Raw genomic sequence first — 20,055 nt, 5'->3', positions numbered from 1 at the left:
TTTTATTTTCAATTTATCACTAAAGTCCCAAAAATCAGTATTCTTCTTCTTATTCAAATCTGTGAAATTGTGAAAAATTTCTTCCTGGTAATTTCCTAACAGGATCACTGAACTGGCCAAGATTTCTTTATTATATATATTTTCCATTGCACAGAGACATACTTATTTTTTTAATTTCGTCAAAAGAATATTTTTTTGTTCCGATTCAATTCAACTTTTTTTATACCACCAACTGGGGCAATAATTTACTTATATACTTCATTAGGACTTTCTCTGTGCTTCCAACCTACATGTAAAGTTTTCATGACTTTCTTCAATGGGATCTGTAAAAAATATCTTTCTAAGTACAACTGCAATAATGTAGTAACTCATAAATTTTAAGATACATATTTAATACAATTATGCTAGCAAAAATTTTCAGAATTGTTGAATGAAATAAATTTATTAAGGAAATGAAAATAAACCAATGACGAAATGAATTTGACTGTCATACGTACTGGAATGTCCGGTGATTTCTGGGATATTAAATCCTTATTTTCCTGTCCGTCAATGATACCCATAATTTCATCAATCCTTTTAGCATCGCTGTAAATATTTTCTATAAAAAAATATTAATTATTATTATTATTACTATTATCGCGATTATTATAAATTTTAGCATCGCAATTTTCTTTTGTTATCTTAAATTCTAAAATCAAACGTATAATAAATTTAATGAAAAAAAATTTACCTTTGAGAGGATGAGAGTAAAAAACTTCGTATTCATCTACACCTTCAATTAAATCAAATTCTCCATTTTCAATATTAATTCCACACTTGTCTTCTCCATCAAAAAACGTTAAGCCGTCAGCACCTGTATGCTTTAACGACTTCTATTTTTAGCTTTCTGCGATTTGCCGGTAATTTAACTGCTGTTTTATTGTCTTTTATCTTGACAAAACTCATTGTCAATTTTTTTCGTAATGCTTTTTGTAATTTCAATAACTAACTTCTATTTACTTTCAAAGTAAACGAAATTTTAATCGTTCCTAACCTCTTAGCAACGCCGATTAATTGAATTGTTTACAAAATTTGTCAGTTGTCTCTCTTATGAGAGAGACAAAAATATATATATTTTTTTGTTATCTCGAATCGATAAGGTAGATACCCGCACTTTCCCCGCACATCTGCACATGTGGGTGTGTGCACATGTTGGAAGTGGCCGTGTGAACTTGTGCACATGTTGAAAGTGGCCGTGTGCAGCGCCACTTGGCTACAAGTCAACTGTGAGCCAACCCGGCTTCCGTACTGCGTGCACCTTGCGATACAGAGAGCGCAGCGACCGTTGTGAATAAAGTTCAGTTCGCTTCCTACCTGCCACGAGTACAGACTATCTCTTTGTACCTTACACACTTTACATGGCGCAGTCGGCAGTCGGCGTTCAGAAAGCGACAACGAGCTAAATCATAAAGATGAAATAACAAAGTGCTACAAGGAACGATGAAAATGAGTGACTACAGAGGCATTTCGCCGATGAGCATGTCGGGCAACGTCGCCGAGAACTGGAAAACATGGCGGTCCCGGTTCGAGAACTACCTCGTGGCAACGGAAATTAACAAGAGAGAAGAAGCGACTCAGTGCGCTCAACTGCTGCATTACATTGGTGACGAAGGCTTTAAAATATATACAAATATAAAATATATACGACCTTCACCTTCTCAGAAGCAGAGAGGGACAAAATTACAATACTCTGTTCGAGAAATTCGAGGCACATTTCCTGCCGAAGGAGAATCTACCCTATGAGAGATACAAATTCTTCTCTTATAGACAGCAACCCGGTCAGACGCTAGAACAGTTCATCACGGAGCTGAAGCAGAGGGCTATGAAGTGCAAACTCGGCGAGTTACAAGACAGCCTCATCAAAACAATGATAATTTGTGGGGTTAATAATTCCACAATACGTGAACAGTTGCTCCAAAAAGATGAGTTAACTCTCGATAAAGCTATCGAGCAGTGTCTAATCATCGAGATGTCGAAAGCAAGAAGCGATGCCATTGAGGGGGCACAGACCAACGGAAATAGTGTAGACGCCATTAACCGGAGGAGAAATCAGGGCAGCCACCAGGGCGGAATGTCTCCGGCCGGTAAACAGCGACCTACCACAACGACCGGCGGCGGAAACAGCAAGCAGACAAAGATGATAACGGACTGTACAAAATGCGGAAGGTCACATGCGATAAATAAATGTCCGGCGTTCGGGAAAAAATGTAACGCGTGTCAAATTAAAAATCACTTCGCGAGTAAATGTCTTAAAAATAAAGATAAGGTTAGTGTTAGCACTTTTCGAGTTACAGAGAACAAAATAACGTTTATTAAAAACGGAGTCTATACATTATACGTCTTTAGCCAGCGACTGCTTACGTACGACTGACTTCTGACTGTGTCGAGCTTATAGAATAACATTTGTTCACGCATGGGACACGCTCAAATCTCGTGACAATACATACTGAGTGATGCTCCGAACTATCCTATAGAAACTTGCTTTTCCAACTAAATTTATATTTAGATTCTTAACACTCTCCCTAAAAGCTAGTCTTCTATGAAAACATTATTTTTGCTTGTAATTCCTAACTTATTACGCAAAAACTCAAATCTTTTAACATTCAAAACTTTTGTGAAAATATCAGCTAACTGTTTTTCAGTTTTTACATAGCATACGTTTATCTCACCTTTTTCATAGAGATCTCGTACAAAATGATATTTCACATCAATATGTTTACTTCTTTTGTAAAACTCTGGATTTTTCACCAGTCTCAACGCACTTTGATTATCTATATATAGTATATTCTCACTCACACTTACGTCAAGTTCTCTTAACAGTCTCATAACCCACACATTCTCTCTCGCTGCTGCTGCTGCACTCACATATTCGGCTTCTGTTGTAGAAACGGCTACACATTGTTGTTTTGTACTTTGCCAGCTAATCGCAGCTCCGCCATACATACACACTACACCTGTTGTAGATTTTTGCGTTTCTTTATCGCCTGCATAGTTGGCATCGGAAAAAGTTTTAAATTGAATATTTGCGCCGTATACAATTCCGTAATCCGTAGTACCCTTAACATAACGAATTATTCGTTTAACTAAATTCCAATGAGCTTTTATTGGATTATCTAACGCTCTTGATGCTACATTCAACGCGAACGCAATATCTGGTCTACTTACGACTTGCAAAAACGTTAAATTACCTACTGCTTCTCGGTAGGGCACACTGCTATCAGTGTGTTTGGAATCATATGCATCCCACTAATGCTCTATCGGAATTTTTACTTCTTTTGCATCACTCATATTGAATCGCTCTATAATTTTTCTCGCATATGTTTCTTGGTTTACAAAGATCATATTATCACTTAATCTGTAAATTTCCATTCCTACAAACATTCTTACATTGTCAAAAATTGTTGCTTCAAATTTTTCGCTCAATTTACAAAGAAACTCATCAATCTCTTTCGCATGATCCTAACACTAGGCCATCATCTACCCATAAAGCTATTTTCAGAATTTTATCGCGTTTCTTTCTATAGTACAAACATGGATCGGCTTTACTCTCTTTTAAATTGCAATCTAATAGGAATTTCTCAAAGTGTTCGCCCCAATATCTGGGTGCTTGTTTCAACCCATATATACTTTTTATTAATTTGCACACCTTATTTGTACCATTTTCAAAGCCTTCTGGCTGTCTCATAAAAATTTCTTCCTTTAAAGGGCTATATAAAAAGGCTGTCTTTACATCGAATTGTCGTATTTTTAGCTTACTACTTGCCGCTATACTTAATATTATTTGTAGTGTATCATATCGTACAACTGGACTAAAAGTCTCGATATAATCTATACCCTCGCGTTGTGAACATCCCTTTATTACTAATCTTGCTTTATATTTCACGTTTTCATCGCATTTTTTCTTTCTAAATACCCAGCGGTTTCCTAAAACCTTTGCATTCTTTGGTTTATTTACAAATTGCCAAGTATTATTTTTTTTTAATGAATTTAATTCATCATTCATTGCAATAATCCAATTTTTAGACTCTTCTGAATTTATCGCTTCATTGTAATTTTTCGGAATTACTTCCGCAATATTCGCGCACGGACTACCATACCAGCTTGGTTTCCTCACTTTTGTTCTATCACGTAGTGATCGCGTGTTTTCATCAGTATCTTGTGTGTCGACCTGTAAATATTCCGCATCGTCATATGTACTTTCTCGCGATACATTTAACGGTTCTTCCTTTGGACCTATAGTTTCTCGCGATACATTTAACGGTTCTCTCTTTGGACTCATAGTTTCAATTTCTATATACGCAGTTGACAGTTTTTCACTCTTAAACTGAACATCTCTAGTAATTTGTACATCTCTTTTTTTCTGGTACATATACTCTATAACCTTTCAAGTTTTCTAAATATCCTACTAAGTAACCTTTCATCGCTTTTTTATCTAGCTTTCGCCGTTTTTCTTTTGGTATGTGTACAAAACATTCGGTGCCAAATACTTTAAAATATTTTACATTAATTGAATTATTATGCCATAACTCATATGGAGTTTTATTTTCAACTTTAGTTGGGCCACTTCTATTTAGTACATGAACTACATAGTTGACTGCCTCTGCCCACAAAAATTCAGGCATATTATTTTGCGCATATAGAACCGATCGCGCTGCTTCCATAACAATTCTATTTTCCCTCTCGGCTACACCATTCTGTTGAGGCGTATACGGTACCGTTACAATATGCTTTATTCCCCTTTTGCTAAGAAATTCATTAACATCTTTGTCAATGTACTCACGACCAGCGTCAGTAACTAATTCTTTGATGTCGCGCCCGAATTGCGTTCTAATCTCATTACAATAATGTTCTATTTTTAATTTTAATTCTGATTTGTTTTTTAAGAAATACACGGTTCTATAACTCGTAAAATCATCTTTGAAAACAACATAATATCGTTTTTTCCCAAGTGAATCCACACCCATAGGCCCACACACATCCGAATAAATTTTCTCTCGTGGTTCTTTAGCCCTAGCAGTATTTTTACCAAACATTGTACGATGTTGCTTCCCATAAGCACATGCATCACAAAATTCATTATCTACTTCTACATTGATATTTAAATTCTTTAAAAAACTTTTTACGTGTTTTTTATCCTGATGTGCGAGCCTCTCATGCCATAATTGCAGGGTGTCGACCGCGCTTGCCAGATTCGCATTTTTTGGAAGAACTACTCGCATATCTATTCGATACAGCTCTCCAATTTCTAAACCGATTGCAACTATATTACCGTTTCTATAAAACGTACACGTTTTTCCTCTATTTGTCACGGTCATATCAACGCCCTTTTTCGCTGTCATTTTTACAGAAAAATAAATTTTGTTTCAAACCCGGCGCATACAATACATCATATAATCGCGCATCATACCATTTTCCTCTCACACACATTTGCACGTCGATGTTGCCTCTCCCAAGCGCTGACATAACTGCACCGTTGCCCACTCGAATTGTCGTCGGCGTTCCAAACTGCTTGTATTCGGTGAACCAGTCACCCCTGCTCGTCATGTGATCGGACGCCCCTGAGTCGATCAGCCAATGCTCCTCACTGTATTTGTCGTCGACTCGTACCATGAACGCTTGCTTTTGCGGCTGCTTGAACTCCGTCCCTCTTCTGTCATTGTTACCTCTATACTCGCTCTTGCGATCTTCACTAGCGTAACAGTTTCTAGCTATGTGATTTTTGCCACCACATTTGAAGCATCCAGGACAGTCTGTCTGTATGTGATCCGGCTTTCCACAATTGAAACAGCCTCGCTTCTTGAACCTGCTGTCATTATACCGTTTATCGTGATTATTTCGTTTATCGGAACTTGTCTTCGTTCCTGGCTTATTTGCTTTTGATTTAGAGAGCAATGCCTGCGTTTCGCTTTCCGACGTTGTCGCGCTCCTATGTAGTCGTACCTCTTCGGTCATTAGCCTTGTTAACAGATTATCTATTGTCCTCTTCGCACCTGCTGTGCTTTCCCAAGCACTGTGGAAATGAGCGTACTCTTGAGGTAAGGTCGAGAGGATTCTAGATATCAACATTGAATCCGTTACGTCGCTCCCTAGCGACTTTATTTTGCTGGCTATTTGCTGAACGTTTGAAACGTTTGTTACCACGTTTTCACTAGCATTCCACTGAAAATCGAAGAATTGCTTCTGTGTGAGCGACAAACTTTCCTCACTTTTCAAGTCATAAATACTGTGCAGTTTCTTCCACATCTCCGCTGCATTCTGACATCCCATGATTAGCTGCAACGGCTTACTTTCAATGGTTGTAACTATCAACTTTTTTGCAGCCTTATTGGCTTTATTCCATGCTGCCTTTTCGTCTTCCTTCACGGGAATAGGTTGGGTCCCGTTGCACACTCCTAGAAGGTCATTGTCCAACAACGTTTCACGACAAAACGCCACTGCTGCCAGTTTTCTGCATCTCGCAGCTTTTCAATCTTGAATGCACCCGCATCCATCGTTGACGTCGAGATTGACCAATATATCACGATATACCCAGTGTCACTCTAACTTCACTTGAGTAACTTATGCTTCTCTAATGCGTTATGCTGGGCCCATAACCTGTTAGCACTTTTCGAGTTACAGAGAACAAAATAACGTTTATTAAAAACGGAGTCTATACATTATACGTCTTTAGCCAGCGACTGCTTACGTACGACTGACTTCTGACTGTGTCGAGCTTATAGAATAACATTTGTTCACGCATGGGACACGCTCAAATCTCGTGACAATACATACTGAGTGATGCTCCGAACTATCCTATAAAAACTTGCTTTTTCAACTAAATTTATATTTAGATTCTTAACAGGTTAGTTTTACCCTACTGATGACCAGTCATTGCGATAGTAATCCTGCTCAGCACGAGAGGAACCGCAGGTTCGGACATTTGGTTCACGCACTCGGTCGAGCGGCCGGTGGTGCGAAGCTACATCTGTGGGATTATGCCTGAACGCCTCTAAGGCCGTATCCTCTCTAGTCAAAGGTGGCAATGATATCTCTAGGAGTCTCGTGAGTCGAAAGGCTCAAAACAATGTGACACACTACTAGGCGGCCGGTCCCCCTTAAACGGGAGACCCGGTCGTCGCACGAGCCCGGTTTGCCGTACGGCGCCTCTGCCCGTCGTTGGGATCTCACCGCTTACGACGGCACGGCGTCTAACGGTCGAACATGAGTTTCGCGAGTTTGATGTCGAGACTCGGAATCGTCTGTAGACGACTTAGGAACGCTTAGTAAAGCGGAAAATAAAGTACACAAAGTAGAAGTAAGTAACGCGGAAGATTACATGTTTGTTGGCTCAATAGATGTCGATACAGTTGACTCAAAAGATAAGGTATTGATGAACGAATGGTCAACTAGTATCAAAATAAGAGATAAAGAGATAAATTTTAAAATGGACATGGGATCTCGTGTAAATACGTTGCCGTTAAAGACCTATAACGAATTAGGTTTTCCGAAAAATGTTTTAAAGAGAACTGATGTAGTACTATCAGCGTATACAGGTGATTTGCTTAAGGTAGTTGGAAATTGTGTCATACCGTGCGTAGTCGGGAGAAAAAATTATAATCTTCAGTTTTTTGTGATAGACACAGATAAAAAACCATTAATGGGATTACTGACCTTAATTAAACTAAATTTAGTACAGAGAATAGATGCAGTCGAGTCAGTAAATTTAAATTACAAAAAATTAATTAGCGATAATAAACAGTTATTTGAAGGCATCGGTTGCTTAAAGAAACCGTATCACATAGAGCTTAAAGAAAATGCGACACCTGTAGTACAACCTGCAAGAAAAGTGCCAGTGCACATTAAAGAATAATTAAAAGAAACTCTAGACGCTTTAGAAAAACAAGGAATTATCGAAAAAGTCGATTATAGCACGGATTGGGTAAATAGTCTTGTCATTGTCAGAAAGCCTAACGGGGATTTGCGTATCTGTCTAGATCCACAAGATTTAAACAGGGTAATTAAGCGCATATACTGTCAAATTCCTACACTGGAACAAATAACAACGAAATTTAAGGGGGCAAAGTACTTTAGCACTCTAGATGCAACAAAGGGGTTTTACCAGATACAGTTAGACAAAGAAAGCTCAGATCTGTGCACGTTCGCAACACCCTTCGGGAAGTACAAATGGTTGAGGATGCCGTATGGGTTATGCTCAGCCCTGGAAGTGTTTCAGGAAAGTTATAGCTCAGTTTTCAACACAGAGGGTTCAGAAACGTATATTGATGACGTAATTGTTTGGGGAAGGACAAAAGAAGAACACGATAAAAGATTATTAAAGGTGTTCCAGTTAGCAAAAGAAAATAATGTTACATTTAATTTAAGTAAATGCAAATTTGGAAGAACGGAAATTGAATATATGGGCCACATAATTACTGACAAGGGCATGTATCTTAATGGAAATAAAATTTGTGCTATAAGAGAGTTTCAACAACCGGAAAACAAAACCGACGTTCAGAGATTGTTAGGTATGTTGACGTACGTAAGTAAGTTTGTAAAGGATTTTTCAGACAAAACTGCTCCGTTAAGAAATTTGATAAAAGACAACGTAGAGTTTATCTGGTCGACTGAACATACTAAAGCTTTAGATGAAATTAAGAAAATTCTCTGTAGTCAGCCAGTCCTACAGTTTTTTTGACAAAGATAAAGAGACCGTTGTCTCAGTGGACGCTTCGAAAGCAGGACTTGGGGCTGTCCTTATGCAAAATAAATTACCTTGTGCGTATGCATCTAAGGCATTGACAGAAACTCAATCTAGGTACACACAAATTGAAAATAAAGAATTACTTGCGATCTGTTTTGGACTAACTAGATTTCACGAATACGTATTCGGGAAAAAGGTAATAGTAGAGACAGACCATCAACCCCTGGTTTCGATATTTAAAAAGTCATTGTATAAATGTCCTGCTCGATTACAAAGAATGAGACTGCAGATGCAGAAATATGACATAGATTTAAGATATAAACCCGGTAAAGAATTAGTGATTGCGGATGCACTGTCGAGAGCGTATGTCAAAGAGCACAATATAGCAGAATGGGAAGAAGACATTGATGCTCAAGTTTGTCTAATAGCTAGTCAAATAAATGCAACTCCTAAAAAATTAGAAAAGTTAGTAGAAGAGACAAATAAAGATGACAAATTGGTTGAGCTTAAAAAAGTTATCCTAGCGGGTTGGCCTAAGAATACGAAAGAATTGCCGAACAGCGTGAAAAGTTACAAACAATATCAAAGCAAATTAACTATTGCGGACGGTTTAGTCTTTAAGGGTCAAAGCCTTGTAATTCCAAAAAGTATGCGAAACGAAATGGTGAACAGAGTTCATTATAGCCACTTAGGTGTAAACAAATGTCTCTCAGTAGCCCAGGAATCAATATTTTGGCCGAGAATGACAAATAAAATCAAACAGAAAATCGCTGAATGTCCATTATGTTTAAAATACGCGAAATCACAAAACAGAGAACCGTTAAGATCTCACGAAATACCAAATTTACCATGGAATAAAATAGGCTGCGATATTTTTGAACTAAATGGTAAAAAATATTTATTGTTAATAGACTACTTCTCTAAATATCCGGAAATCGCAGAACTCGGAAATAACATGACTAGCAATACTGTAATTAAAAAGATGAAAGCTATATTTGCGAGACACGGCATACCCCGGACGGTGGTATCTGATGGAGGGACTCAATTTACTTCCAGAGAGTTTGAACAATTTGCAAAAGAATATGAGTTTGATCACATACCATCGTCCCCGACATATGCACAGTCCAACGGAATGTCGGAAAAAAATATTCAAACTGTCAAAAGCATGTTTAAGAAAGCTTCAGAAGGGAAGTCAGATCTAGATCTTGCATTGCTACACTATAGAAACACACCAATACTTGGGAATGTCTCACCAGCGGAAGCGTTAATATCTAGAAAACTTAGTTCTAAATTACCGTATACAAATAAAATGTTAAAACCTAAAGTCGCGACAAAACTAATGGCAGAAACTGTGGTTAAACTACAAAAAAACGAACAAAAGTACTATAATGCGAGAAATGCGAAAGAGTTGCCACAGATACCCGACAATTCTTTTGTGTATGTTAAACGAAGTCCAAGGTCTAGCTGGGTTCCTGCCATGGTTTTATGTCAAATGAGAGATAGGTCGTACAAAGTCAAGCTTCAAAACGGCTCGATACTAATTAGAAATAAAAGGTTTATAAAGCTTGTTAAAACCCGGACCGTATCATTAAACGCGGCTCCTAAAACAGAAGCTTCTAAAAAAGCGGAGAAAGAGATAGAACCAAAGATTTACATTGAAATAGGAGATAATGAGGTCGAACCGATTCCAAATGTAAATAACGTCGCTGAACTACAGACTAACAGCAGTACCTCAAGTACAGAAGAGTTTGAAGATTCGAGAATGGAGTCAGAGAGTACAGGTTCAGATTCGGAGGTGGAAGCGGGAAACCAAACTGTAAGAACTGCGTCAAGCAGAGTAAGCAGACCACCTCGGAGACTGAAGCTGTAACAAGAGGTGCCAATGATTATGATTATTTTGTTCATTATGATTGTTTCTGTTCACTTGATTATTTTTGTATTGCATAACTCGTTTATGTTCTTGCTTACGACTAATCCTAAAAAGAGAGATGTAAGGTAGATGGCACTGCGTGCACCTTGCGATACAGAGAGCGCAGCGACCGTTGTGAATAAAGTTCAGTTTGCTTCTTACCTGCCACGAGTACAGACTATCTCTTTGTACCTTACACACTTTACACACCCCCACCTCCCCCCTGCTTTTGGAGGAAGTACGGTAGCCCCTCCCTTGCTTACGTGTATACTGTTTATACACACACAATTAAAGTATTATTTAAAAATTCACATTAACTTTCCACGCATGAAAAGTTCACGCATACACTTTTCATGCGAACCGAGGTTCACCCCCACCTCCCCCCTGCTTTCGGGAGAAGTGCGGTAGCCCCTCCCTCGCTTACGTATGTACTGTTTACACACCCACAATTGAAGTATCGGTAATTTTATAGAATAGGACTTTTTCCGAATTTTGATATTTTCTTGCGGTTTTCTTGGTAAAAACCATTGTTGTGACTCCGACAGTGATAATCAATCGAGGGACCCCGAAAAATATGCACCCTATCTATTTTTTATCTATTTTTATTTTATTTTTGGTAATTGTATAGATGGGGAGGACCCCCTTGGATGACTTTAATATTTTAGTACGTTGTCAAGGTCACCCTCCTAAGTGACCTTCAGAAGGTTTTAGCCCGGTCCTGTGAACTTGGCACACCATACCTAAAAATCTAAAAGTTTTTTTAGAGTTCTGACTTTCTTTTGGATAGTTCTAGAGTTCTAGATAAGCATTTTAAATAGTTTCGATGATTAATATTACAGAGAATCGAATTTGAAAATATATAGTTTTTATTTTTTAAATAATTGAATTAGTGGAAAGTGATTAAAATTTCTTGCAAAACTACGTGGAAAAGTCGCAAAAATACGATCCGGTCGGAACTGTTATCTTTCTTAGATAGGTGTTACAGTTTGGGCACTGGATTTTCAGAAATCGATTTTTTGCTTCTAATTGCTAGATCTATTGATATATTTGATACAGAACTGTAGAACTATTGTAAAACAAACTAGAACTCCGAAGAAATAATTAATTTTCATGATTTGGTGCGCTGCGTGAACTTAGCGCACCATATTTTCAAATTCAATTTGTTTGTAATTAATCATCGGAACTATTTAAAATGCTTATCTAGAACTCTAGAACTATTCAAAAGAAAGTCAGAACTCTAAAAAAACTTTTAGATTTTTAGGTATGGTGTGCCAAGTTCACAAGACCTTTCAGCCCGCGCTCGTTATCGTTAAAAAGTTATTAACAAAAAAAGTTTGGAAAATATAGCAGCTATTTTGAGTATTGGAAGGCATAAATGACTAATATACATATATGTCGAAATAGTTCACGCATACACTTTAAAACCGATCACGCCGTCGGCGTATAGATAAGTGACGCGCTTTTAAAGTATTTAAGTGTTTAAAGCGCGTCAACTAACCTATATCTGCACCTATATATGCTACATTTTCCAAACTTTTTTTGTTAATAACTTTTTAAGAAACAATGACCGAGGGCTAAAACCTTCTAAAAGTCACTCAGGAGAGTGACCTTCACCACATAAGTCAAGGTCAAGGTCATGGTCACGGAAGGTATACTTGTGATTTCCGGGGCCTCCCCAAAAAAAGCGCCGTGAGAGACATTCGAGGGGGTTTTTAGTGGGTAAAGTCCCACACAACCGCCCTCCCCACCTCGGAAGAGGGGGTATCCGTGTGGATTTTTCTCCGTTATAAAAAAAAGGTCAAGGTCATGGAGAGTGGTCCCCTCTATACTACATATATATATATATATATATATATATATATATATATATATATATAATTACCAAAAATAAAATAAAAATAGATTAAAAAATAGGTAGGGTGCATATTTTTTGGGCTCCCCCGATTGATTATCACTGGCGGAGTCACAACAAAGGTTTTTACCAAGAAAACCGCAAGAAAATATCAAAATTCGGAAAAAACCCTATTCTATAGAATTACCGAAGTATTATTTAAAAATTCATATTATTTATTTTTAATTTTAACACTGTATATCTCGAAAACCAGAGCAGTTAGCTCTATAAGAGGTATATAATTTTAAGTTCAGCATTAAAAGTACTACCAGAAACCATCGTCAAATTAAGGCGCCAGAGTTATCGGAATCTTGCCTAAAAATGTCGTTATCACATATCCTAAGCAAGTAGAACTGCCAGTAGTACAAGCAAGTAGTACTGCTTTCTTCGCAAGCAGTATTACTTCCGGTCGCAACGTAGTCGCAAACAGCAATCACAAGGTTTGATCAAATCCAAAATTTAGTCTTTGCGATTTGTGACAGGCAATATGAGCGTCGAGGTACGTTGTCATCGCTTCGAGCTCCGTTGTCTATTTGGCTTGCTCGCTCGTAAGTTAGAAAATTTTATTTTAATAATGAATGATTTAACATGGATTAAAGATGAATTTCTGGACGCGAACGTTCATAAAGGTGATGGCAGAGACGCAAATTTTGAATTTGATCAAAACCTTACAATCGCTATTTGCGACCGGAAATAGTACTGTTTGCGTTCATGCGATTGGCTGCTTGCGACTAATGCAGAGTGAAAGAGCACGAAATTAGATATAGGGAGTAGTAGCAAATAGAGGAAGGCAATTTCGATACACGAGTACGCATGTACGACCGTGACGTTGTGCGTATGCACGGAATCGTAGCGTAATAGACGCAATAACAGGGTCGCGTTGCGGAAAATTAAGTCGACTCCGAGCGCATGCGTGCAGCAATGAGGAATGGAGAGAGAGAGAGAGAGACGAGGAAGAGATGAGAGAGGAGAGAGAGGGAGAGAGAGAGCGAGGGAGAGAGAGAGAGAGAGGCGCGAGAAGAGAGAGAGAGAGAGAGAGAAGAGAGAGAGCTCGAGTCGAGCGACGAGAGAGCGCTTCTTTTTTTTTTCTTCCCCCTATTGGGAGAGAGGAGAGAGAGAGAGAGAGAAAGCGAGGAGAGAGAGATTGATTGATTGATGATGGTTTTATTATGCCATAGTCTATGACTTTTAGGCAAAATGGCAAATTACAAAGAAGAAAAGAAGTAGATATTTAATAAGAGAGTTAGCGAGTAGACAAATTAATAGTAATCAATTAACAATTCCCCTAAAAACAAAATTAGATCTATAAAAACAGTATTACTACAGCAGATGCACGCAAGCTGAGGATGATGCGCAGACTGTAAGCAACGGAAAGCGAACTACAAAGCAAAGTCGCTAGAATGGTTGGAAAGAAAAAGTAGATAAAATAATTGATAATAACTAATATGTAATGTTAACTTGACTAATTATAACTAATATGTAATATGTTGACACTCTTAATGAAGCGATGAATGATCAGAGAGGCTCACAATAGGATCGTGAACAGAGCTAAGCTCACGCGAGAAAAGATGATCATGTAACTTACGCTTGAAAATGGCGATGGTCGATGACGAAGTGACATCAATAGGAAGCGAGTTCCACAAGTAGATACCCGCGAGGTGAAAGGACCTGCGATACGCCTCAGTACGGTGGTTAGGAATGTGAAAAGAGTGAGGTAGCGCAAGACGTGACGAACGTCTGACGGAGGGATCAAGGCTAGTAAAAATATCCGAGAGATAGCCAGGAGACATGCCGTGAGTAATCTTAAACATCTCAACACCAAGAAAGTACAGGCGTCGGTTTTTAACCGACAGCCAGCCGAGACGATGACGGTGGGGGGTGATATGTGCGTCACGCCTAAGGTTGAAGATGAAGCGAATAGTACAGTTGATAAGCCTCTGAAGCTTGGTGTTGAGCTCGAGAGAGAGAGAGAGAGAGAGAGAGAGAGAGAGAGAGAGAGAGAGAGAGAGAGAGAGAGAGAGAGAGAGAGAGAGAGAGAGAGAGAATGAATGAATGAATGACCTTTATTAGCTTTCTCAGCTATTTTTACATACTACATATTTATACATATAACAGAACGTACTCTTTTAGCACACGTTTGAACATTTTTAGTTCTTCGCATCTTTTAGTTTCGGCTGGCAGTGCGTTATACATTTTTACTCCTTCATAGAAAATACTTTTTTGCGCATTTCTCGTCCTACGAAACACTATTGCTATATCGCCGGTTTGTCTGGTTTGCCTATCAGTGTTCTTTCCCACTAATTCTAGACGGTCTTTTAATTGTTCCGGTAACATGTTGTTCACCGCTTTAAAGATAAATGTACACACATTATAATATAGCCTCTGTCTTATGGACATAAACTGCAGCGCTTGCAGCATATGCTCCACTTTGGTATATCTATTGCATTGCAGTATGACTCTCATAGCTCGATTTTGCGCTTTTTGCAGCCTGGTTAGCTCCGTTTCACTCATGTCAATTAGTAACGTTGCACAATACTCAAAATGAGGAGCTATGAATGTCTTATATATCGTGCATCTGGTATAAGCCGATATATAACTACCTATTCTATTAAGAAAACTCGTTTTTTTTCCTATTTTCTTTAGCATATAATCACAGTGATCTCTAAATCTAAGCCTATCGTCAATCATTATACCTAGGTATTTCATCATTTCGACACGCTCTATCTCAGTTCCATCTAAGCATGTCAACATAATATTACCTCTTAGCTCTTTTCTTACACTTCTAATTATCATATATTTCGTTTTCCCTGCATTCATTTTTAATTTATTTATATTCATCCACTTTTCTCTCTCTCTCTCTCTCTCTCTCTCTCTCTCTCTCTCTCTCTACTATAACAAACATTGAATTCATTTTCCTTTCTAGTTCTGCGCTACTTTCTCCCTCTACATATATTAAAGTATCATCGGCAAACATTTTTATCTTACACTCTTCTGGACAGACTTTGATTATATCATTTATGTAAAGTATAAATAACAAAGGTCCCAATACAGATCCCTGTGGAACTCCATATTCCGTTGCCATTAATTTTGACCATTTATTATTAAATCTCACCTTCTGAGTTCTATTCGTTAGATATGAATTAAACCATTCAAGAACCTTACCTCTGATTCCATATTGATATAATTTTCCTAGTAATCTTTTCCTATCTACTGTTTCAAACGCTCGCTTCAGATCCATGAAAATTACCCCCACCATTCTCCCTTCACTAACTATCAGTTTCCATTCGTCTATAACAGTTTGTATCGCTGTTTCACATAAATAGTGTTTTCTAAAGATTGATGTTCAGTTATAATACTATTATTTTCTAAATATAATTCAATTTGCTCTTTTACTACTAATTCTAGCACTTTCTCAAATATAGGTAACACATTAATAGGCCTAAATTCACTCGCCTTCTTGGCTTTATCTACTTTTGGAATCGGTATTATTGTAGACGTTTTCCAACTTTCTGGACAGCAACCATCTCTCAGAGAGTTATTTATTATATCAACAAATTCCTCTTTTATTACGCAAAACGTTGCTTTTAATATATCGCTAGTTATTCCCTCTTCCGTACCTTTCTTTTGTGGCAGTCCCTTAACAATTTTCTCTAGCTGTTCTATCGTGATATTCTCAAAATTTTCCATAGTTTCCATATTTTCTATAGCATAAATAATTCTTTTACCTGCGCCTGTAGGCTTATCCTCGATTATATATTTTATTATACTATTAATACTCTGTATATAATATAAGTTAAATTTATCCGCTATATTGCACCTTGTTGTACTATAATCTATGTTATCTAATATTTCAAAATCTATATCTTCTATTTCTTTTGCATATACTGGCTCGCCTCTAATAATTTCTTTTAAAGTTTTCCACATAGTCGTAGGATTTTCCTTATTAAAATCAATCATATTTTCATAATATTCTTTCTTTTTCATCCTAATTAATTTTACTACTGCATTTCTATTAACTTTAAATTGCAACCAGCTTTGTTCTGTATTGGCATACATTGCTTGCCTAAATGCCTCATCCCTCCTATCCGCAGCTTCTCTTATTTTATCTGAGAACCATTTTTTCCCTTCCCACACTTTCGGAATTCTAGATTTTCTCTTCGGTGCCATTTTATCTAACGCGTCTACTATACTATTGACAAATTTTTCTGCTCTCTCACTCACACCCATACATACACACTGCCAACCCTGACTTTCCTGTAATTTATTTTTTACTAACATAACAAATTTTTCTTCATCAAACTCTTTGTAATTCCTAGCGCTAAATTCTCTATATTTACTTTCACTTTTATTCACACTCAACTCAACTTCCAGCCACGCATGGTCCGTAATTTTAGGTTCATGAATTACTTGCACTGTTTTATTATTATTAGCAAAGATTAGATCTATAATTGTTTGACTGTCTTTCGTGATTCTCGTCGGTTCATTTACATACTGCTTCATACCCAGACTTAACATTGTCGTTTGCAGTTTCTTTGCATAAAACGAGTCCGTCCTAAGATCTATATTAAAATCTCCTATTACCATGCATTCTCCCTTTATTATTAACTCCTCTACTATATCCTCGAAAAATCTTATAAAATCCCCGTGCGATGCGCTAGGTGAGTGATATATTACCACTATCACTCCTTTATATAATTTATCTTTTACTTCTACCGCGACACACCAACAATTCGATTCTAATTTTCTTACTAACACTGTCTCGTAAACAATATCATTCCTTACATATAGAACAACGCCTCCTGTATTTCTATTCTCAGCATTACATCTAGTTATACTATAACCAGAAACGTTCACTTCACTGTCTTCAATATCCTCGGTCAATTTGGTCTCCGAAAATGCTAAGAACGCAGGATATATTTTCTTCATAATCCGATGTTGAATCTCATCCTTATGCGCTGTCAAGCTCTGCGCATTTGTATACAGTAAAATTTCTTCTTTCTTCTGTCGTTGCTATTCCTCTTCCCAGCCTGCTCTCCTCTTCTCTTCTTGTAACGCCCTTATAAAGGTCGGACATTCCCGGCTAATAGCTTCATGGTCGTCATTTATCTTCAAATTGTATGTTCGATTTTTGAACATACAGTTCACACACTTTTTCTCCGTCGCTGTACAAACACGCGAGTTATGATTCCCCGCGCATTTGTAGCATGTTTCTTCTCTCTTACAATTTTTCGCGATATGAAAATATCCCCAGCACTTGAAACATCTTTTGACACTGATGTGATCAAATGCAGGACACTTTTTCCATCCTACATTTAGTTTTGCTTTCTGCAATATCATCTCATGTGTTTCTTCATCTAATTCCACTATTATTGATCCTTCTTCATTTCCTCTTCTTTGATCATTCTTTACTTTGACCATTCTCTTCACAATTCGCATATTTACTGTATCTATTTTATTTTGCTTCTTTATCGTACTTATAAGTTTATTATCATCTAAGTTCATCTTTTCTATATTTATTTTTTACTTAGATGACTCCGTTACTTTATAATTCTCTCCCAGTTTAGCCTGAACTGTCTCTTTCAGCTTTTTTACCTCCTCTCCAGTTTCACATCCCATGATTACTACTCCTTTGCTTCCTTTTTTTAATTTCGTTATTCCCATTGCCATATTCTTTATATCTACCTTTTCCTTAATCACTTTTTTCGTGTCTTCACTCTCCTGTTGCACTTTCGGCTTAACAATTATAAGACTTTCTTTCTTCTTTTCTTTAACCGCTTCACTGTAGCTTCTTTGCGTTCCTGCCTTCGATCCATACTCTATTCCCTGTATTATTTTCTTCAAGTTTTCCAGCTCTTGTTTAACATTACTTAATTCTTCATGAACTACCTCCTTAATCATTATTTTAATTTCATTTTTACGCAGCGTTTCATCTTTTATTTCTTTGACAGTTCTTATAATCCAGTCTACTTTTATATCCATGCTTGATCCTTTACTTCCACTCCTCGATGTTGTGAACGCTCCTGTAGATCCTGTAGATCCTGTAGATCCTGTAGATGATGTCCTGTCTCTCCCTGCCGCCGGCACCTTCTCACTATCAATTACGAATTCCTCAAATGGGCCTTTACACGGCACGTACTCTTGGTTTCTATCGATAATTTTATGCTTATTTACACATCCCGGATGGTAAAAAAGCTTTGGGCAAATTTTACATTTAATGGCTCTGCTCTTAATCGCCTTCTTTACATGCCGAGCATCGATACTCGGCATATTCTTCGTTCATTCTGTTAATATCGGCAGAGACAGTTAATTGACTCGTCACTATAACACGTCACTTTCACACGTCAGCGTTTTGTGTTCGTCGCCGATGTCTACCTGTCGTACGAGGCTTCGATGACCTCTGTACAAAATGCAGTTCTCGTGTCTATGTATCAACATATTCCGGCTAGATAACACTCATGGCTACCCCCGGTCTATGAAGATATTCGTTACACAACTTTTTAACACTCTCCCTCACTTCTAAACCACCCAAAAATTAACACTTTTACGGAGCGATGTTTTACACGTCTGCTTCTGCTGAGAGAAAGAGAGAGAGAGAGAGAGAGAGAGAGAGAGAGAGAGAGAGAGAGAGAGAGAGAGAGAGATTGATTGAGCTTTATTAGCCTTCTCGGCTATTTTTTACATAAAATATCTTTAAATTAATTCCTCTACATGTGTGTGTGAGGTACAATATATTCTTTTAACCTACGTTTGAAAGGTTCAATTCTTTCGCATTGCTTAATTTTTATCGGCAGGGCGTTATACATGTTCAAACCTTCATAAAATATACTTTTCTGTGCGCTTCTCGTCCTGCGATATTGAATTCTAATATTCTCAGTCTGCCTTGTTTGCCGTCCACTTACATCTCCTACTATTTCTATCCTATTACTTAAATGTTTTGGCATTATGCCTCTTACTATCTTAAAAATAAAAATACATACATTGTACATTAGCCTCTGTCTTACATTCATAAACTTAAGGGTTTGCAGCATCAATTCTACCTTTGTATATCGCGAGCACTGCAGTATGACTCTCATGGCACGGTTTTGTGCCACTTGCAGTCGATTCAGTTGCGTCTCACCCATGCAACATCGTTGCGCAATATTCAAAGTGAGGCGCTATGATAGACTTATACACAGTACATCGAGTGTACGCCGATATATCATTTCCTATTCTACTCAGAAAACTCACTTTTTTCCCTATTTTCTTTAACATATAATCACAGTAATTCTCCCAACGGAGTTTACTATCGATCATTACACCCAGATGTTTCGCTATCTCGACACGCTCAATTATAGTTCCATCCAAACTTTTACTATTATGTTTGTTTTTATTTCTTTCCTTATACATCTAACTATCATATATTTGGTCTTATCTGCATTTATTTTTAACATATTCACATTCATTCATTCTTCAAGTATACCGAGCACCATATTTAGTTTTATTTCTAATTCCTCACAACTTTCTCCTGTTACACTTGCGGTCGTGTCATCTGCAAAT

The 20,055-nt window shown here is 37.5% G+C and overlaps 1 protein-coding gene and 1 pseudogene across 1 annotated transcript in view; one reads left to right on the top strand and one right to left on the bottom strand.

Annotated features, from left to right (window-relative positions):
* The window catches only part of LOC143908874 (SCY1-like protein 2), a 56,354-nt gene that overhangs the window by 17,146 nt on the left and 19,153 nt on the right, over window positions 1-20,055 (top strand). The window lies entirely within an intron of this gene.
* LOC143908871 (uncharacterized) lies at window positions 15,860-18,799 on the bottom strand (annotated as a pseudogene).

Source organism: Temnothorax americanus, unplaced genomic scaffold, assembly GCF_048541705.1.
Source record: "Temnothorax americanus isolate GAGA-0224 unplaced genomic scaffold, ASM4854170v1 Scaffold119, whole genome shotgun sequence".
Lineage (NCBI taxonomy): Eukaryota > Metazoa > Arthropoda > Insecta > Hymenoptera > Formicidae > Temnothorax > Temnothorax americanus.
The sequence above is the reverse complement of the archived record's forward strand: the minus strand, read 5'-3'. Positions and strand labels throughout refer to the sequence as shown.